This window comes from Gymnodraco acuticeps, unplaced genomic scaffold (assembly GCF_902827175.1).
Source record: "Gymnodraco acuticeps unplaced genomic scaffold, fGymAcu1.1, whole genome shotgun sequence".
In the NCBI taxonomy this organism is placed as follows: Eukaryota; Metazoa; Chordata; class Actinopteri; order Perciformes; family Bathydraconidae; genus Gymnodraco; species Gymnodraco acuticeps.
Window position 1 is genome coordinate 703,408 of NW_022991219.1, and position 23,332 is coordinate 726,739.

Consider the following 23,332-nt stretch of genomic DNA (forward strand, 5'->3'; position numbering starts at 1 on the left):
ACTGGCGATTGTTAGTGGAGGTGGGAAATAAATGTTCTTTCAGATGTAGAATGACAATGAGAAGTGTGTGAAGCATGAATCCGGCTGACAGCAAGCCTGCATTCTTTCATCGCTCGGATAAAAGAGCATTAAGGAGCCAGCACTAGGGCAGCTCGATTATGGCAAAAATCATAATCTCGATTATTTGGGTCAATAATTGATATCACGATTATCCATTTACTTTGAAAACATCCATTTATTGAAAAAAAAAAATGTGAACAGTATGTTTTTAACAGTTGATTACCCTGAACGTTAAGTATAATTCAACTGAAAAACCAATACATAAAATGCTTTTTTTCTTCTTCGTTTTTTTAAATAAAAATCGTTTTATTTCGATTATGTTGTTTTCATAATCGTTGCAAGCCAAAAACGTAATTGCGATTAAAATACGATTAATTGAGCAGCCCTAGCCAGCACATCTCTACGTTTATTGGCAAATGCCTGACAGACAAAGCCCAGGGAGAATTTTAGTGTCAACACAAAGTTGGCATACAGATTCTACCCAGATCTCAGCGTGAGTATCTATGCAGACACAGCCTATTTAGACCTACTTTCTCGTAACCAGATACAGTATATCAAGCCTCTGGCTCGTGGACTTTAGTTTCCAACTGACATCAGCATCAGAGTCTCAATTTCAGATGTGTATCGATTGACACCTTGGGGGTCGGTTGTGGCTTAGGAGGTACAGCAGTGTTGTCCAACAATTGAAGGGTTGGCAGTTTAATTCATAAACACTTGTCCATCATATGAATGCACACTATTTATAAATAATGACAGGAAGTTTTCAGTGTAAATGTGATTCTTAAATAGGATGAGTAAGTGATCTCCTTATGGTACAGGCTGGTAAAAGTGAAGGGACTTGTTAGCATTGTAAGCTCCTGTTAGCCTTATAGATAGCAGCTTAAGGTGTTCTGACTTTTAAGATGGTAAAGCAATTATTATGTGACAAGCTGCACCTTTGATTTTTGCAGTATATATATATCTGTTAAAAACTTGGTAACAAAATGGTACTCTGCTGTACTTGTAATTGTATGTGCAAGTAAAGCATGTGTTTCTATTTGGAATTGAAAAAGGCCCAACCATCCATACATCCTGAGGTCAACCACCACTTCAACACTCCTTCAAAATCTTTTTTTTAAACTGGACCGTCAAAAACACACAAAATGTAGTTCTGACATTAGCCTCACTTGAAGCAGCATTCATAATAAGCTGTACTACAGCAATTGGAACTACCAGGATGAATCAAATAGGCCGGCCACTGCACTTGACATACTAATTAGTTTTCCTTTTTGGTGATATGCAAACAGACAAGGAAAACCAGCACAGTTACATAACAAGCTTTTCTGCTGACTGCTGTGGTGGCAACAGTGAGTTGGTGGATGTGACTGTCCAGCCACACAGCATGGCCTCATTATATAAAATCCTGACCAATTTAAAGTGTTATTTTAAGACTAAATAGACTTTAGCCATATTAGAGGGGGGCAAGAACACTTTTAATAGAGGGAAAGCACCTACAGGCTTTTAAGTGACCTAAGCTCTAAAAGACACCAATTTATTATAAGAAAAACACACAGGGATGAGATGAAAGTTGACTTCACTTTCTGTCTTGTTAGCTTGGACACAGTTACACAACAATCCCAAGATCTCATTAATCTGATTTTGTCAGACGGGGTTACAGAAAGGAGCCCTGTTCAGCCCCGTCACTCTCTGATAAAGAGGTGGTTGGAGACTAATTTAATTCAGAGATTTGAGGGGAAGGAAAGGTGAGCCTTTCAGTGCTATGGAGTTGATTTGTGTCACTTATGACCTGAAATGTAATTAAGGATAAGTGAAGGAGATGAGTGCACACACTGATAGAGAGGCTGGAGTAAAAAGGTCAGATTCCCAACCGAGTGGCAAAACTATTAAATTGAGCCCAAAGCAAAAGCCGGCATGTAGACATGCGTTAGAAATAGTTTATCCCCATAAGCGTCAGAACAGATTGCGTTTAATAAAGTCTGACTGTTCAGAGTGTGTCTATTCACAGGGAACATCAGCAGATGATATTTTGTGAAATGTTGTTCAGGTGTGAAAATGAACCCATTTATCAGATGGTGGTATGAAGACAGCATCTTGACACGATGGCTTGATCAGGCAAAGACATTGCACGCCTGCATTTGCAATTTTCCCAAATACCTCTAGCTTTCATTTAGGAAACATTTGAACTGTAAATAAGCTAACATTTCCGAACATACCACATGTATGCTATTATATCATATATGTATCATGCTTTCACAGCATTCACACTTATCCAAAGTTCCCTTTTTTGCAAATGTTCAGATGGTGTGATTCGGTCTGTGCTGATGTCCACTGAAAAAGCCCCCTAATCTGTCTACTGTTGACTCTGCTTTATAGGTGTGTGTGTGTGTGTGTGTGTGTGTGTGTGTGTGTGTGTGTGTGTGTGTGTCTCTACCTTTATGCTACTTCTGTTCATACATTTCTACCACACTCAATAGTCACTTTTTACACTTCTAACACATGAGAAATAGTACATTAAAAGCAAAATGCTTCATATAAACATTAAATACAAATAAATAAATAATGTAGTATGCGTCTCTAGAAGGGTAGTGAACAGCCTACAGTAATCGATCACCTGCCTGTGGATAAAAAATATGCAAATAGACTTAAAGCTGAGTTAAGATGTGAATGAACCAATTAAAATATAACAACCCAAACGTATGGCTGGAGTTGCTTTTAAAGTAAAGTATTCTCCTGCAGAAACTGGGTTATTGTGTGTCTGCCAAATGAACTGCAGAGCTGTAGAAGCCCCAGGTGTTAGGTGAATATGTGGGATCTTATCTTGCAGTAATTTCACTGGAGAGAAGAGCAGCATGAAAACAGGCAGGTCACTAGTACTAAAGTAGGTAAACACAGCTGCTCAGGGCTGAAACACAGAAGTATGAGCACAGTATGCGTGTGCAAACATGCAGGTGCCTTAACAGTGCACCTGCCAAGTAATTATCAAAGTTGAGTCCTGGCCTAAGCACAATTGAATCCAGTTCAACTGCTCTGCAATAACAGAACAGTATATTTGTGAGTCAGCTCTTTAGTAATTTGTGTCGTGTCATTAACATGTCCGCTTCATCTCTCTTGCATAACTCAAGAAATTAACAGCAGTGTTTCCCCTAGGTTTACTGCTTTGGGGGGGTGCTGCCTGAGCGGGGGGGTGGCATTGGGATATATATTTTTGTAATCCTCTGAAGCAGAGAGAGGAGCTGTGGATTATTGTTATTGATTAATGCATCAGTGTTTCTTAGGGTCAAAAACACTAAACTCACAACTTAAAATGAAAGCGTTTAGTTTATTTAATAAAAGAGCACATGTTCAATGTGAAAAGTGACAGTAGATATAGATTAGTTGCAATTTGGTGCTATATATAAAAAAAAAAAACTGCCTATGTATATATATATAGTTTTTTTAAAACACCTTGAATTTGAATCCGCCAACGGAGCCCCGCGCCCCTCCAAGACAATGGTAGAGGAAACAGTGTTCTCTTTATACAACTCATTTCAAAAGGGGAAAGCCCACCCCTTAACACAAAGCCATTAAAAGCACTGCAGCCACTTTCCAGATATGTTTCCACTGTATAACAGTAAGGGATTAAACATGGCCTTGTCAAATGTGTTGATGGAAACTGACGTAAAAACATACCTTAAGAAAAGGTGAAAGGTCATGTGTAAATATTGCAAATGAAAAGTTTAAAGAGCTCATTCATTAAGACCCAAAACTAAACAAGACTGTCCATTATTTGAGTCGTAGCTATAACTTACTGGTAAGGATTGAACACATGCTTTGATGCACATTTAGAAACACAGACCCTGGCCCAGAAGGGGTCTCTTCATTCCACACCTACTACATGGTAATCCAATATGGATAATTACACACCACACAGGATGCAAAAGAAACGCTAGGGTTTTGTGCATCTGTTGGTAGAAAAACAATACTTTAATCAGTGTCAAGTAAAACCCCAGCTACAACTAAGTCATGTTGGACTAAACCTTCTGGGTCGGACATCAACGCCCATGTGTACACTCATAACAAAATATGGCCTTTTAGCATTTTTTTGGATGATGATAATTGTTTTCCATTGTTCTGTTGAGATGACACAATCGCATGCCCTCCCCCTCAGGTGGATCCATATTCAGTCCTTTTTTTAACTGATTACTCAGACAGCTGTATTAACAGGAAGAGAGCCTGGCTCAAAGATGAGTTCAGGCAGAGTACATGACATGACTATCCTGCCAACACTCCATTAAACACTTTCTTTTGTTTTCATTTGTCTTATTAATAATAACAACTAAATATATGACACACTATTAATTCACACAGGAAGACACTCCTCCTCCGGCCGGGGGTCATGTTCTGCTATACAGCGGCGTCTCAGGAGATGATACTGACTCAGAGATTTGCTCAAAGGCACTTCAGCTGGTTCAATGCTTGATCATTTCACACAGGCTTTGTAGTTGAGCCTGCAACAGCCCACAATGCTGCCATACAATGATGGGGAGAACTATTCTGTAAGTTTACTACTCAGATTAAAGTTTATGCTCCCTAGCTGCTGTGCTGTGTCGTCTTTTAGCTGTAGTGGTTATTAACCCGTGTTGTTGTGAGTGTTGTTGCCTTTGTTTCTTCAAGTTAAAGTATGGGAACATTTCCCAATCCAGATTTTGATTCTGAACTTTTTATATAAGAAGTAGTGATGGGAATTACGGCTCTTTGAAGGGAGCCGGATCTTATGGCTCCGTTCCTTTCCGAGAGCCGTTCAAAAGAGCCGGTTTGTTTTAAGGGGGCGGGGTTAATAGGTTTATCTGCGAAATAATCACCAGTATAATGATTGACTGTATTGCCAGAAATCTACTTTTACTCACAGAAAAATGTATAACTTGCTACATACGTCAGCCAGCCAAACTACTACTCAAGCAGCATGCGTTATGCCATCATCTATGGAAAATGTGCATTCAGGAAAGCAAGTTCCCGTGAAGGCGAGTGGATTTATGGCAGGCAGTGAACCAACGATAAAAAGAACGGCTCTCACCAAGTACGACTCGTTCCCTTCGTTCGTACCAAAGAGCCGTTCAAAAGAATCGGATCGTTCGTGAACGTAACACACACCCACTAATAAGAGGCACGTTCCAATAGATTTTGACTTGAAAATGTAACACCCCTAAAAACACACACAGCCATTTGTCATAATTTCCCCTTACTGTCATGTCCCAGAGGCCATGAAACACATGTTTCCGGAACACATGCCGAATCACTCCTAAACTGATGACTTCATGTTTGGGAAGCAGCACCACAGTCCCTTTGACCACAAGATCGATGACATCAGCTCTCCAAGATATAAACAACAACTTCTGTGGGCCCTTACAGAGCACAGAACAACGGTATTTGGGGATATCACATGGCATTGTGCTACATGTTGTGTTTGTCCAACTTCCCCCCCGAAGCGTATCAGTGATCGTCCTGGAGGACAGAACAAAAGATGGGTCCTATCCAGTGATTTCCTCTACTGAAGTAAAGGAAATACAGCCTTCCCATACTTCCCATCCTGCGACAAGAGTCCGAGACATGTGACACGACACCATCTGACAGGGTATCTCTCCCAGACTCCAACCAGATACATCCTCAGTGGAAAGTTTGTGGGATTGTGTGGGCAGCGATTTGTTAGGAGGGGAGCTGATAAGGCAGAAAGTGTAAACATCATGAGAATATATGAACATAAGGAAAAACAGATCTGAAAATACAGTGCAAGAAATATCGAAGCAGCAGCTGGCAAGTGTTTACTATAGGCTTTCTTTCAAAAATAAAAGTCTTCAAAACAAAAAGATTACAACTATTTCTGTCCTTTACAGTATTTATTAACAAGAAATAGGCATTATTTTTCAAATGTAATCCTGTTTTTTAATTTACAGTTGATAGTGGGATAGTTAATGGTTTTTCATGCATTCATTTTTGTCTGTCAAATTAACCTGCTATGAAACATTATGGTGTTTTGATCATTGTGCTTAAAATGGTTGTTACGGCTGTATGGCATTCCCTGTTTCTTTTTCCCTTTGGTTCCTCTACCCAGGTGTGCTGCATTGCCGTAACGAGGTTCAGACGAGGTGCACCTGGAGAAGGAAGTGCTTAAAAGCTCCAGTGCAGCAGCAGAAGAGGGAGGCCTCTGGTGTGGGGACTGCTGTGTTTCTGCCTCTCATCCTAGGATGGATAATTAAACCTTTAATGTGTTTTTATAATAAATCCTATGGATTTGATGATTTTTAAAAGGTGTCTTTCGTGTTCTATTTGGGTCAGTGGTGGAATTGTGTTAGCCCCATAGGGCCATTTTAAAGGTGGGGCGTAACAATGGTACTATCAATTTCTTATTTTTACTCTTCTATCTGACAGTTGAACTTTGGCTTCAAGTCTATTTTAAAAGTCTGGCAATATTGTTTTGTTTCACAGGAATTAATTATAGGGTAGATCCTTCCTTTAAAGGAAGGGTTTGGTTCAATGCACAGGATGTAGTGCAACATCACTCCTTGAGTAACTAAGTCTTGTAACAGACAGAGGACACTGGGTGTGACAGCGCTCAATCTGCTATCAGAATAACGGCCTGCTTATTTCTCCTCAGCCACAGCAGGTTCAACGCTGAGAAAATAAGTAAGACTGAGCAGCAGAGGATGAGTGACAGCCGGTGGGAGCAGAGACAGATGGAGGTGCTGTACCTGTGCTGCAACACGCAGATACATTATGAAATATGCCTTATTTTATAACAGATTCTGATGGAATGCTGGCTGATTTAAAAATGTTATATTAGGGTGCTGTTACTATGTAAACAAACAAACAAAATCCGTAAGTAGAAAAACATTTACAGTGCACACAAAAATGGGCTGTGAATTCAAAGAAATCCAATGGTCGCACTAAATATTTGAACTCCAAACACATAAAACGTTTCAGTTTGTGTACCACACACACAAACAAACACTCCCTGAAGGCACACACAGACTCACAGACTGCTTGTGATGCCCAAGGGGTTTACTGAGCAGAATGCAAAATGCGTCACTAACATGCATCGGCCCTGCAGCAGAGAAGCTCACTAACATCAACAACAGAAGTGTGGCGAGAAATTGGTTTGTCTGCCAGAAACATTGACCTTAATACAAGACTGAGGTGAGGAGGACGCAGGCGGAGGTACAGTCGGCATGGCTTTAAACCCTTAGAGCCATTTACTGTGTCCACTGTCCACTGAGAGTTGTTACCTCATCACAAAAAGGATCCGATTAATTACAAAATACAGGGGATCATTCTGATGAGAGCTGTGTGAAGGGTGATAAAGCTTCAGGGCAGGCCAGGTGTGGAAGGATTCCCTTGTCATGTTTTAATAGTATCTTCAGGTGCCTTAGCCTCAAACTCTTCCAAGAAACCTGCAGTCAGGGTCCAAGTTGATGTCCTGTATACACAGTTACAATGGAATACATCCACAATGGACAAACGAGGCAAATTTGTAAGAATAACTTCACATTGGGCTTAAAATGACAGTTTCACTCTGTCTTAGTGAAAGTTTCACGTGTTGCACCTCTCACCACACAAATTGTGAAGGAAAAAAACATGAAGAGCAATGCTACAGCAATGCTTGGGGCAAGGCAGTATTTAAACTGAATAATATGGCAAAAAAGCACAGTAGTGCTGCAACCTAATGTAGTAACTGATTTCAAAACCAATATAGGGAACTCATATGCGTCATGTCCAGAGTTATATTTTTGTTCATGTAAGCAAGAGGTTAAATGAGAAAATGTAACTCCATAAACACAACATGACTATTTATGACCCAGCAATATAGAAGAAATCAACAAACCAGAGATTAGCACCATAGTGGTCCTGAGGATCTAGTGTCCCCACACACATAGCTCACACTCCACCACCACTCAACTACACTGAACAAAAATATAAATGCAACACTTTTGTTTTTGCTCCCATTTTTCATGAGATGAACTCAAAGATCTAAAACATTTTCTATATACACAAATAACCATTTATCTCAAATATTGTTCACAAATCTGAAAAAATCTGTGAAAGTGAGCACTTCTCCTTTGCCGAGATAATCCATCCCACCTCACAGGTGTGGCATATCAAGATGCTGATTAGACAGCATGATTATTGCACAGGTGTGCCTTAGGCTGGTCACAATAAAAGGCCACTCTAAAATGTTCAGTTTTATCACACAGCACAATGCCACAGATGTTGTAAGTTTTGAGGGAGCGTGCAATTGGCATGCTGACAGCAGGAATGTCCACCAGAGCTGTTGCCCGTTAATTGAATGTTCATTTCTCTACCATAAGCCGTCTCCAAAGGCGTTTCAGAGAATTTGGCAGTACATCCAACCGGCCTCACAACCGCAGACCACGTGTAACCACACCAGCCCAGGACCTCCACATCCAGCATGTTCACCTCCAAGATCGTCTGAGACCAGCCACTCGGACAGCTGCTGCAACAATCGGTTTGCATAACCAAAGAATTTCTGCACAAACTGTCAGAAACCGTCTCAGGGAAGCTCATCTGCATGCTCGTCGTCCTCATCGGGGTCTCGACCTGACTCCGGTTCGTCGTCGTAACCGACTTGAGTGGGCAAATGCTCACATTCGATGGCGTCTGGCGCGTTGGAGAGGTGTTCTCTTCACGGATGAATCCCGGTTTTCACTGTTCAGGGCAGATGGCAGACAGCGTGTGTGGCGTCGTGTGTGTGAGCGGTTTTCTGATGTCAATGTTGTGAATCGAGTGGCCCATGGTGGTGGTGGGGTTATGGTATGGGAAGGCGTATGTTATGGACGACGAACACAGGTGCATTTTATTGATGGCATTGTGAATGCACAGAGATACCGTGACGAGATCCTGAGGCCCATTGTTGTGCCATTCATCCACGACCATCACCTCATGTTGCAGCATCATAATGCACGGCCCCATGTTGCAAGGATCTGTACACAATTCCTGAAGGCTGAAAACATCCCAGTTCTTGCATGGCCAGCATACTCACCGGACATGTCACCCATTGAGCATGTTTGGGATGCTCTGGATCGGCGTATACGACAGCGTGTTCCAGTTCCTGCCAATATCCAGCAACTTCGCACAGCCATTGAAGAGGAGTGGACCAACATTCCACAGGCCACAATCAACAACCTGATCAACTCTATGCGAAGGAGATGTGTTGCACTGCGTGAGACAAATGGTGGTCACACCAGATACTGACTGGTTTTCGGACCCCCCCAGACCCCCCCAATAAAGCAAAACTGCACGTTTCAGAGTGGCCTTTTATTGTGGCCAGCCTAAGGCACACCTGTGCAATAATCATGCTGTCTAATCAGCATCTTGATATGCCACACCTGTGAGGTGGGATGGATTATCTCGGCAAAGGAGAAGTGCTCACTATCACAGATTTTTTCAGATTTGTGAACAATATTTGAGAGAAATGGTTATTTTGTGTATATAGAAAATGTTTTAGATCTTTGAGTTCAACTCATGAAAAATGGGAGCAAAAACAAAAGTGTTGCATTTATATTTTTGTTCAGTGTAGTAATGCACTCAAACACAAAACAAGTTTATGGCGCACGGTACCTACAAATACAACCTATCACTATGGCCAGCAAGATCAATGTGCTACAGCACACACGTTGCAAACACCAACAGTGACTTCCAAACATCCAAATGAAGCACACTAAATCAATTAAAACCATGACTAACGACAACAAAAAACATCAGAAACACAAAATGAAGACCAAACTGGGCAGTGCTGACACAGCGTTCAGTGGCAGTAAGGATGAGAATCATCGTTTAGTACACAAGCTGACCCAGATAGAGGCAAACAACAGAGGACAGCACAGTACATAGTCACGTCAACACCCGGATTCCGCCACCAACCTCAGTGCTGCCAACAGTGATTTGACACGGTATGTGCGATGTGACAATACCATGGTGTATGTGTGTGTGTGTCCACAAACAGGAACAAGGTTTGGGCGTGCCTGATAAAATAGTGGCAGATGATGTTGTAAATGCAGATGTTTGGTCAGAGGCAATAAAGCATGTTTCCTGTACACATCGGGCCAACAGGAGTTCATATTTGCACACACACAAGCACAGAGCGTATTTGTATTTAATGGAATCAATTGTAATATTCAATGGATCACTGTAATTGAATATGAACAGGCTTACATGAATGTAGACGTACAATAATTACTAGTAATAAGTACTTTAAAGATTAAAATGACCAAGATTTGATTGTTTCAGTCTTTTAAATGTAAGAATGTGATGCTTTTTTTGGTCTCACTTGATGCATCATTATGGGTATATATTTACACCTTGTGCTTTAGTGTATTGTGTTGGTCATTTTCCACTGTTTACCAATGTCATAGACTATGGCTGATCCAGGAAAAAGCCTCAGAGACATTTAATATTGAAAATAATCACTTGTTGCCACCCTTCTTTCCAGTTAATCCACAAACTCTGTCAAAAAAGTGGAAAATTATCAGTAAAATCATGAATGTTTTTACCAAACTAAATGTACTATTAAAGGTGGGGTAGGTAATTTTGGAGAAACCAGCTCGAGTGCACTAGAATTTGAAAAAATCTGCCACTTCCTTACAGAGCCCCTCCTCCAACACACACGAACGCGCACATGACCAATGAGGGCACGAGATAAGTTTGTGCACAGATGGAAGGCTGACAGGCAGGTAGGCCATCCAGTTATTTTAGCCGGGCCGGCTAAAATGATTGGTCGTGCTTTTTACAGTACTACGGCTTCCACAGATGACGTTTTTTATGGATTTTTTGTCAAAGCACTTCAGATATTCATTGCTATCGGGATGTTAAGAGCATTCCATGGAATATAACAAAAAGTGTATCTCGAGCCGGTTTCTCAAACTTACCTACCCCACCTTTAATGCTGCAATTTATAGCAGATGCCTATTAATTGACAGTAGCTACTGTACAACAACCATTGACATTTATCAATATGTTCAACATTACCTTAACTGGTTATGTCCAAATGAGCCAACATTAGAAAGAAAATATATAATTAATACTGATGCATAAACAATAATTATAGTTACATTTACTGTCTTGAGGTTTAACCTGATATAGCATCTGGGTAACACATCAATCAGCCCCTTATCTGCCACACATCACACAAGCATCCACATTCAATAAACCGGTTAAAAGGTGACATAAAGCGCTATCGTATTCAGAAGTTTCAACATTAGCTCATCCAACCAACAAAGTGCAACCAGTACTACCGCATTTTATTTATCACCCAGAATGCTTTTCACCAGCACAGTACTGACATCAACATGCTGTGCCCATGCTAAGAATTCAAAGACAGTTATCACAGATGCCAAACCAGTGTGATTTATTACACAAATGCCAGTTACTGTGTTACATATATCTTTCTACACAATGATTACAACATGCTCAGTGAAAGTCACTCAGAATGAACAAAGCACACCGTCGCTGAATTTCACTGCAGGATTCAGGGCTGAAACGGAGCGAGCTTTTATGTGAGTGTACGTATGAAAGAGTTATGTTGCTCAGTGGGACTTTTATAGCAGGGTAATAAAAACAGCAGAGAAACATGTCTCAATGGAGAGAGGAGAAGAAAAGACCAGGTAGCCCCATGGATTTAGATATTGTACACATGCAATATGAGCTTTTATGAAACTCAGAAAGCGCATTTTCCAGATCCCCACACAGTGAGGGGAGCAGCACTTATAATGAAGGCATCCACAAAGGTTTTCCCGTGGCCACACACACACACAACACACACACACACACACACACACACACACACACACACACACACACACACACACACACACACACACACACACACACACACACACACACACACACACACACACACACACACACACACACACACACACACACACACACACACACACACACACACACACACACACGCACACACACACACACACACACACACACACACACACACACACACACACACACACACACACACACACACACACACACACACACACACACGTGTGAATTATAGTACATTTCCCTCTGCCAGTAAATATGCAAAATGACAGTCAGTTAATTGAGTAGATTAAGTGACCTGGAAGAATTCTAATCTAATCTCCATATTAATTCATGCCCTCAGGCAACAGGGGATGTGCCCCCTCCCCCCCTCCCCCCTCCCTCTCTCTCTCTCTCTCTCCCAAAGCAGTGGCTGCATACTCTGACTAGCAGCCTGGGAAAAACAGCATACCAAGCTAGTGCCATTCACTGATCACAATGGCAGCATTTCATTAGTCATCAACAGTACATTTGCCAATTAAGACTGATGATTGAATGAGAAATACTTTATGTATCTAACAATACACGGGTAGAATAATTAGATTGTTGTAGTCTGTTGTTAAAAAGAACAGATCGTTGGTATTTAGACATTTTCAGCTGATAAACTTAAAGACTGGATAATGACATCAAATACAAATATATAGGTGTCATTGTTCATGAACTCTCCATATGATTAAAGCCTGATAATGTGGTGAAGTTGAAGCACCACTGTCAGCTTTATATGTTCTTGATCTCAAAGGTTTGAACCACAGAGAGAAACTTTAATAGGGTGACGACCGCGGGGATCAAAAAAGCTGCTGTCTTTTTAAAAAGCTCATTTGGCCAAAAACTTGGCACCTCTCCCTCTGCCCTGGTCAAAGGCTGACCCCGTCACCATGGTTACTCCACTCTTAATATCTATGCAAACAGCTTCTCGCTGCGATGGGAAGACCCACTGCTGACCGGGTCTGACACTCTGCCAGGGACTGCCCCCTCACACACACACAAAAACACACACACAGACAGAAAGGCCTTTGTAAACACAAATATTATCAACCGATGACATATGGATGCGCATGTGGACGTCCACACTTTCTCAAGCCGGACAAAAGTCAGCTGTGCTTCACGTCAGGCCGGATGCTTTCAGTAATTCAACAACCCACAAGAGTATAATAAAGTTATTCTAACCCCACCCCGCTGGGACGTCTGGCTCTAGCAACCAAACAACTGCGGAATCTAAACAGTCAGCCCACACATGCATCACATCAAACAGCACCCTGACTGTGGACGCACAACAGTACGAAACAAGAGACTCTTCATATTCGCCTGACTTCTTCAGAGCGATTTTTTTTTAAAACATTAAAGATGCAGAACAGCTTGTTGCAACTTTATCAAGGTCGCCCATATCAAGAAAGCATCAGTACCCCAACCACAACTCATATAGTTCCAACTTAAAAAACAAGCATCCAACAGGTAAACAGCAACCATATGTGTCTACATAAAGCAACACAAATTAATCTTTGTTTGGTGTTTTTTCATAATAGTTCATAAATATTTCATAATATATTATTATATACCTTTTAAAATTCTCTTGGAATTTCTCATGGGTGGGGAAGTGAGTCTGAACTTCATTCAAATGTTCTTAAACTGTGACTTGCAAAGTTCTGCCTTTGACCTTGCTATTTTGATAGTGTTGACCTTTAATGGACAGTCAGAGAGTCAAAATTAAGGAAGCTTTCCTAGCTCATTAGCTTTGTTAGCTGTCTAGCTTGTTAGCTACGACCTTTAACTTGATCTGTCCAAAGGTAACACCATTTAAAAGGTGGATATTTACTGTACAGGGATGACATTGTGATCAATTACATTTGTTTACATGTAACTCTTGGTAGAAAAAGCAAATAAACAAATGCACATTAATGTTAAATTCTACCTTTGAAGGACTGTAAAGTATGGCTGTGTAATTATATTGTCAATCAAATGATATCCTCATTATGTTTTTCATCTGGTTTCATTGGGCGTAACAGACACGTACATACAGGCTGAAATGCTCAGACAGGGCTTATAATTCCGTCCAATTTAGCGGGGCTCGGTCCCTCTGACCCAACCCAGAACTGCATGCTCTAGCAAGCCAAATGAAGGACAGATGAAGTCAAAGCCCAGAGAGAGACAAGCTAATCCAAGATAATAAAATGAAGCCTGCTTGTGCGCAAACACACACGTCCTCTCTAACAAAAGGAAAAACATTGGCGTCCAAGACCCAATCAATGTGCAGGGCAGAGGGAGAGTGGAGCCACATGTTTTTGATAAGTCCTCTAGCAGAGCAGGGTGAGGTAATGATGAAGTCATTTCTATCCTCTGGACAGGTTCAAATTTACCAGGCAGTGTGCGTTTTAAATGGCTTCAGGCACAGCAACATGCACATTCTTTCTGGCTTTTTCTTTGGGGTGCTACGCAGTTAAGAAAACGACTCTACCAATTGAAGTAGCAGTCCGTCCAAAGACCAAATAACAGCAGAAGAAGGGGCAATATATGCATCTTATATTTTTCAACATAACTGCTGTCCCTCAAGGAACCCCAAAAAAAACGACATTCACCAAACATTTGCTCCCTCCTCACTCTGCAGTTTCTGTTTTCTGAAGAAAAATAAAACATTCCCAAGCAATCAAACCTTGCTATGAGGCCTCATTAGTCCCTGCAGACTGCACCCACTCACCCGGTCACTGCCACCCCGTTAATAATCTATAAGACTGTCTGTCCTTTCCCCCAGCACAATGGACACTGTACTTCCTGTGTCTCGGCATGGATCTTAAGATTAGCTGAGCTGCCTCGAGTTATTATAAAACCATTCATTAGAGCAGAGAAAATAAACAAAAGAAAGCAGCTCAGGCTGCTGCAGATGTGTTGAAACAACACATTTACCTCCGCTCGGTCCTGTGTAAATGTTATTCTGCAAGCACGGTAAAGATCAACAACACAGGCCTGTTAAAAGAATATTATGGATGTGGACAATACTAAATTGTTGCTGGCTGGTGCATTATTTGGAGACAGCTTCATGGATGTTTCAAACCACTGCTTTCTTATTATACATCCATGCTTTATACTCTCTCCAGTACAGCGTTAGCTCTTAGTGTTAGCGATGCTTGCTAATGTAAATAAAGATTACATCCAAAACATGTTGCGCATGTTCGATTTTGTGTCATATCGGAAGCAAATCTGGATCAGCTCCGTTGAACCCCTGCTTTTAGAGATGTGGGTACGGAGGAAAAGAGAGAGGGTTTTATTTTCTGACACTTTGTGAGTCCCAGGCACACCGGGGAGCGGGGACACATATTTATGTATAAAAGTGCATTTTGCATGATAGGAGACCTTTAAAAGAAGCCAAGAAATCTAGAGGATGGTGCTTTGCTTATATTCATTTCTACAAAATAGTGGGACTAATCTGCACAAAGCTGTGCAGTTTGAAGCTATTATCAATCAATTAAAAAAAGGCAGGGATCGATATACAGACTGGTATATTTACTATTTAGATGGATTTCAAGCTTCAGAAGGAGGTTATTCGCCTCTTTTTTACTAAACTAAGACTGTCCTCCTGGTCTCAGCTCCTTAGTCTTAGGCAACTGTATAATTCATGAGGACCTTTTAAAACAGACAGGAAAATGTAGTTCACATCAAAGAGGATGTGCGTAGGTGGAGGGAAAAATAAATATGGAGAATGTTTGCATTTTCTATCTATTCTGCCATTTGCTCAGGGTTAAATATCTGACTTAAAGGTCCCATGTCATGGCCATTTCCACTGATCATAATTCCATTGTTGAGGTCTACTAGAATAGATTTATACTGTGCAATTTTCCAAACTCACATTGGTTTCGCATACAGCATCTCTGTAAAGTATGTGTATTTAGCAGTATTCACTCTCTCCACTAAACGGCTCGTTGCAGCTCTTGCCCCCCCCCTCCCTGTGAGCCCAGTGTGCTCCGATTGGTCGGGACCAGTCGGGACGTTGTGAATCGCGCTGAGCTCCGTGGAGGTGTGATTTCCTTGTTTAGCGATACACAGCGAAACACAGCCAAACTCATCCTGAGCACACACAAAGTCACAGCCGAAGTAAAAACAATAAGTGTGGCTTGATATTGAGTAAGAAAAAGGTTGATAAACGCTGTGAGAATGGGTCTGCCTCTGCAGAGAGCATTTTGCCACGATCCCAACTGTCTGTTATCAGCCTGCAGCCAGGGAGGAGAAATCAGCAGAGCTGCCTGCACTGAGTGTGTGAGGAAGTCCGTGGATTGGTCAATTTGGACCAATCAGCGGGGGCTTAACGTAACGGCTCCGCGGACGTAACGTAACGGCTCCACGGATTGGTCCATTTCGTTCCGAGGACGACATGACATCATGATGTACCCTGAAGAATCAAATGGACAGTGACGTATCTCCAACGAGGCGTTTTGGGGAGGTATTTTCTGTTTTAGAGTTTACTCGCTACATGGTGTACTTTGAGGGTTTTGACTCTGCACACCATTTACATGCATAAAAACCTTCATAACACACAAGGGGACGGGTAATAACCGGAAAAGCATGACATGTCACCTTTAAGCCCCACGGCCCCGCGGGCGGGGACAAAGCGCAACATCTTGCAAGAAACAGCGTCTGAGGGCTTCTTCACATTTAATAAACTATGAATGTGTCTTACTCACTTAACGGGAAGAAACTCAGCTTTCAGACAATATTAACCATGTTTAGCAAAACGAAACAAAAGGGTAATAACAACGGCTCTGAATTAGCCCTGAGCGGAAAAAAATGCTAACGCAATTAGCACAGAACTCAAGGTAAAATACCCTTATTACTTATCAAATCTGCACAAACAAGATATCGATTAGCAAGCTGTGGTTCCATATACTCTACATATAAGTATCATCACTGAGCGATCAGAACTCGCAACATGGGAAGCAAAATCAGACATCACACCACGTAGCATTACGGAGCAAAAACGGGAGAAATTCTTACCTATGCTGTTGTTCTGATCAAAAGTTGTGTTCATTAAAACGATAAAAACGCTGCTGAACGTTAATCCATAGGTTCATCCAATGTGTCTGTGTCACTTTGAAATGATTACTGATAATCCATCTTCATATTTATGTCAATAACGGAGATTTCATATTAGCTGTTACGAGAGTGTATGACAGCTTCCGGTTTTGGGCATTCTGACTACGCATCACTCATTCACCAATGGGTAATGTTTATATGGATTTTAGGAACTTCCCCTCGATTCTATTGGCTCCAACGGTTAAAAAGAGGTGTCAATCATCAAAATCGACCAAGGTTTTTTTTTCTAAATCTCACTAAAAAGGTCAAATCTCACTTGTTTTGCATCAATCTTGATACAGGGTACTTATTATATGTTGTAGTTTGAATTCCTAAAGCTTTTAGTCTACTATCCCATCATTCAAGGGTGGTTTTCACTATAAGTAATGTTGTTGTTTTTTGGACGGACACTATCATTTAAAAATCTTTACTATGTTCAATCTGAATTTACTTTAAAATAAAAAGTTCGATATTGATTCTGACTTTTCTACATCAAACTCACAGGTGTATCATTGCTTTGAGAAAAAAGATTATTAATTTACCCCTTTTAGAAGTGAAGTTATAGTCAATTGTTCTGGGAATGTCATTTTCGAGCCTGAGGCCTGAAAAACAGGCTCAGGGCTCAACTGGATAGGGGGGCCCCCTCTATCCGAGTAAATCAGAGAATAAGGGGAATACCATTTGAGATTTCATGTCCATATGGTGAACATTCGCAGCTTTTCAGAGGAACTCAATTACAGGAGAGAAAAAAAGGAAACAAAAATGAAGAATGTAGTTTGCGTGTTTGAGTGCAGCCTTTTGGAGACAATAATCATATTTGTCTGGGACCTTTTGAAGTTCAGATGGCCAGGCTTTGGTATGGATATATCCTCAGAGAGTCATTACAGGCTGAGAAATATCTAAGAGGCTGAGGTGCTGAGGAGGTGCTCGCGGATTACATGTGAATTTAAGAGGGAGAGATGGTACACTGTGGGGGGCTGATTTTTGATCTGCAGAACCTTGGGGGCATGGCAAGGGTGTTATGAAAGAAGATGGAACAAATGGTGAAAAGGCGGGAAAATGCTAGGAAGGGAGAAGATAGAAGGAGCTGCACACACAGAGTAATCCAACTGGAGGCCCTTTAACAAGGATGTTTTCTGACGGCCCGTCCACACAGCAGCGTTAAAAAAAATCTTCCAACGCTTCTGCCCATTGACTTTGCATGGGGTGACGTCACTTTGCCTCGCTTTTCGCCGAACTGCATTGTGGGGAAGCAAAGCGAAGATTTCCAGGATTTTCAGGATTCAAAAGTTGAGCAATGTTCAACTTTTGAAGCTGAGGTGGAAGCGTCAGCCAATCAAATCCAGTTTATGCAAATCTGACAGTACAAGTGCTAGCCAATCAAACGGCGTGCAAGCTGGGAGAGCCAGACCGCAGTTCCTTTTCTATATTCCTGAAAATGGAGGAGTAATTAGTTATTGCGGTAGCAAATCACCCGGTTCATTATGACCAGTCGCTAATAACTTACCGGGATACAAACCAGAGGAACCAGGCATGGAGGGAGGTGGCAGAGACAGTGGGTGAAACTAGTAGGTTTTCGCCTGTTTGGGGATTTTATATCCAGTTTACTTCGTTTTAACATTGCTATTGCTTTGTATGTCGGGGGCGGGAGATTCATGCGATTGGTTGTTGGTCGCGTTGCTCGCAAAATATCCCCAAGCTTTCAGACACGCCCACCTCCAAGATTTTCAAGATTTTTTTAACGCTGCTGTGTGGACGGGCGTTAGGGAAAGCAAGCTATCTAACTTAGCAAAAGCTTAGATGCAGAAGGAAGATATTTTAATTCAAGTAAAATTATCCCTTTCGTACTGTTTTTGTTAACACCATGTGCAACCAGACTCAGATAGACCAATTACATAAACTAAATGTAAACGGTGCTGTGTGAATGCCAACATTTGTACCTGCCTGGGCCTAATAATTGATGGATGAACAACCTATGGATAGTTTTTCCCATTAAAATATAACTACAACCTGATCTGTAACTGTGTGAATTAAACTGAAGATACAGTCATTTAACCAATGTTTAAACTGACACCTCACGATGATTACAGTACAGTTTTCCTTTGAGTCGACCTGATCTCAATGTGATGCTTGAAGATGTTTCACTTTGGCGTCTTGTAGTGGTAGTAGCAAAGTATATTGCCTACAGACAGAAATCTGCCAGAAAAATAGAAATGGAAGATCAGCGGGATAATAGCAACAACAAAAAAGACTCTTATTTTATCACTATAAATCTCATTGAAATATAAGAAACATAATCAGTATTGGTAGATTTTTCAAAGTGTATAATATGAACTAGGAAAGAGACATTAAAATGGAAAAAGTGTAAACAAAAAGAGAAGTATTCTAAAAAAAACTACAATATAATTCATTATTTAAATAAGTGCATTACTTGTTGAAGAAGTTTCACACTTTGAGTGTATCCTTATCAGCTGCAGGAAGTTCTGCACTGTAACTGAACCTGACCTTTGACCTCCTGTCAGAAAGAGAGAACCACCTGAGAATATTTGAAAGAGATTTGTTTCTCTCCAAATCATACATGCCCCTTCTAAAATGTAAAGTAGCTGCATTAAAGACATCTACAGAACTAATGAAGCTTTACAGTAAGTCCTACTAGAATATCACACACAGTAGGTTATCTTATGTATGACTTGGAGCTCAAAGTAAACAATATTGCAGCTGTTTGGATATCCAAGTGTTAAAGTGTTGGGCATGTCGAGCAGGCATCGCATGCCCAACAACCACAATAACGCATGCCGTGCAATTCAAACGTTATGAAAATGCCCAAATATAACTCAAATCCTGCACATACCTTCTGTGACGGTCTCCAGGTACCGGGTTAGCAGCTGACAGTGGACCTGCAGAAAGTGTCGGACCTAATCTGGCTGGCTCTGTCTGTTTCACCGTTTTGAATTCAATGGTTCCGTTCAAGCACGTCGTGTCGAGCACTTTCACTGACGCACAGCAACGTGATGGAGGCCCAATCCGAAACCACCCCCTCGACCCTACCCCTCCGTGATGGAGTGAACTCCGTCTGTAGCCACACTCGCAGCTCAACGAGGCTCCCTCCTGTCAGATGGAGGGAGTAAATACAGCAGCAAGCATTGGGACGGCGTCCCCTCTCTCCGGCAGAAACAGGAAATGCCGTAACTGTATGTAACAACGGTTTCAAATCAGCATCTCTTAGACAAAAAGTTTAAATGAATAACTCAAATAAAACTCCAAACATCTTTCATTGTGTTTCAAAGCTCTTTTAGTTTTAAACCTGATGTTTATAAGCTTCTTAGTTTTTGCAACGGTCTGTAAATATACACAACTTTATAATAAAATTCACACATTTACCTTTTTCTAGACTAAACACAGGTATGATCCTAAATAAAAAACATATGAGGTTATCATGAGGTTGTTAACATCGCAATTTATCAGTGGATGTTTGCTGGAACTACTTGTAAACAGCGTGTTTCCTGACGGACACACACAGCGTGACTCCGGTCAGGTAGAGACCGGTCTCAAGTCAGCACCGCTGCAGACTCGCTGTTTGAGGGCTTGATAGCCCACTCCCCCTCCACACTCGTTGCTTTGGAACAGCCCTCAATATGGCGTGAACGCGCAAACGTAGGGGTAGGGTGTAGGGGTAGGGTGTAGGGGGCGGTTTGGGAATGGGCCGGAGTAAACCTGATCCCTGCAGCCCTGCCGGCAGCAACCATGGCAGCAACACATACCGTGTAGATCTAATGCAGGCAAAACCGGAAACGCTAGCTCACTATATGGCAGGAAGCGTGAACCTGATTCACCGTAACGGGAGAGGCACTTTTTCGCGAATCCCTTGCTTGAAACGCAGCACACGTTATTCAGGCGGGCTGTGTTTGAAGTGTATTATTTATGTTTGTCCCAATGTATGGTCCCAATTCAAGACAGAAGAGTTGAGCAGACCTAGCAGGGGAAACGTTTCCCAGCACAGGCTTTAAGCAAATGTATAGTAAGTGTGTTCTCCACTTGGATGTATATTATTCACAAAAGCGAAATGTAATTAAATCAGAAATCACTGAATCTCTGTCATTCGTGCTATATCATGGTTAAAGCTTACTGTGAAGTGTGTGTCCTTATCTGCTTTTAGGTCTATACAAGTGTGGTTGTCTTTTGGGTATGTATTTTTTATGTAAAGGATATTATGCTTTTTTTATGCAACAAATTAATCATTTTAGGTTCAGACAACAGCGTCCAAGTAAATATAAACTATAACTCGTAACAAATATGATTCTCTGCTACCATCTAGTGGCCCGAAGGCTGCTGGTGTACAGCCTGTAGATGAGCCATGAGCAACCCTAACTTTAAACAAGTAGGCTAGATACAAAACATTCTCTGTGCCATCTTTTTGCATGTGTTCAATGGTTTTCATCATGGTAATATTGTGGTTCTTGTGTGTAATGTGAGTCTTAGTTTGAAATATTAGCCAGTGTCCCTTTAAAAAAACGGCTCTAAGAGAAGAAAACAATACTGTAATTACTATTTTTTTATTGTACACTAGTATTTTCTCTTATAGCTAATCTATAGTATCTAATATCGTGATCAAGCACGTATGGATCTTGTAGACAACCGTACACACAATTTGAGTTTTTGTGTTTGACACTGGGAAAGAAGGTGAAACTATTACAGTTAAAGTATTAGTCTGACAAATAAAACATGTTTCTATGTCCTTAGTCTATCAAAGGGACACCAGCATCACATCGATTGATATATTTCTTGACAGTAACATACAGTATACTAAGTGCATCATTGTATTTTAGGAGCAAATGTGATATAGGCTTTTTAGCAATATTTAAATTAAACTTTCACATCAAATGGTTATGGAATAAACAGGATTGAAGCATATTTCATTTGTGGTTGAAACTGCTGTAAACAACCATAAATACACAGATTACCTAACATATTAAATATACAAAACATTTTCTAAAAATCTATTAATTGTTTCACACGAATGTGCCTTTGCAAGTTGCAAGGACAATCCAAATAATTACTATAAATATTCCATCATATTCAAATGTCACATCTGTTGGAAATCTTTTGGGAAATCATATCTGAATTTAATTCATTTCTTAAAAATGTTTTTTAAAAAGTAACATTAATAGCAGAATTTTTTTTTTGGAATATTTATTTCCATTTAAGCTTTATGTAAATCCATTATTGCAAACAAAAGGTATGTTACTTTTAGAAAGATATTTAGGCCAGCCTTTCTTTTAAACCGGAAATGCAGTAAGATAAGAATCAGAAAACATTGGTGAATCTGAGGATTATATCTCTTGTCATCTGTCAAGTTCTGGCGAAATGTGAACGTTAAAACCAAATGTCCTTGATAGCATACGTGATCATGGGTGTAACTTAACTATTAACTAACCTCAATTAAGGTCAACAAGGCCACGTGTTTGGAGAGTTTTGCTGCTCTTCTTCCTTGTGACTCTGAATAAAGGGCACATTTGTCCTGTGTGTGCAGGACATATGGAAACTATCTACACATGCTAAACCATTTCATTTTGGAAGGAAATATTTAACATTTTACTAAAACTAAATTACAGCTGAAGGTACTGGGTCGATTAAACTTTAAACTGTATTGCTCTGTTTCCATTTGCCACAGTCATATGAGAACTGCCTGTTTGTGTGCAAATAGTAAGCCTGTGTTTACATTATCACAATTCCATCTCCTGCTGCAATCAGTGACCCAAGAAAAGGCCAAATGAAGGATCTGACCCACTTCACATGTCCTCCAATGTGTGTAAATAGCTGTGTGGCCATCCCCAAATAGCCCACAATGATGGGGGGCTATTCTTAGAACAAGTTACTATTTTCTCTCCTCTTTTTCTTCCCCTCAACCCTGTCACAAGGACAGCTGAAGCACATTCTGGCAGAAGAAAGAGGAACCAAGGTGGTACAAAGGGAAAGGAAAGAGTGGATCAACCTGATGGAAAAACACAAAACTGTGAGAATATAAACTTGACCTTTTTTCCCCCACAAAGCAGCGATATATACATATACAAACCATTCACTTTATTTTGCTTAAATAGCTCAAGTATTTACAAAAGGCTAAATACATGTTGAACACCTGCAATTACATTAATTTGAATCTATAATTTGAATTTGTATTCATCTGCTACTGTTCTATTTTGTAAGCCAGTATATTTATTTTAGTATTTTTTATTTGTATTTATTCATTTGTATTACATATTTTTGATATATTGGTTGTATTCCTTGGACTAGATTGGTGCTGTTCATTGTCATCAGTGTGTTTCTGTTTTTAGAAACAAATGTCTGC

General features: G+C 40.7%; 1 protein-coding gene across 2 annotated transcripts in view; it reads right to left on the bottom strand.

The window, feature by feature from the left end:
- The window catches only part of add3a (adducin 3 (gamma) a), a 113,900-nt gene extending 93,841 nt beyond the window's left edge, over positions 1 to 20,059 (bottom strand). For both annotated transcript variants that reach the window (XM_034239082.1, XM_034239081.1), the window contains exon 1: positions 19,838 to 20,059. The gene's annotated coding sequence lies outside the window, so the exon portion shown is untranslated. The remainder of the gene's footprint in view (positions 1 to 19,837) is intronic.
- Between the last annotated feature and the right edge of the window lie 3,273 nt (positions 20,060 to 23,332).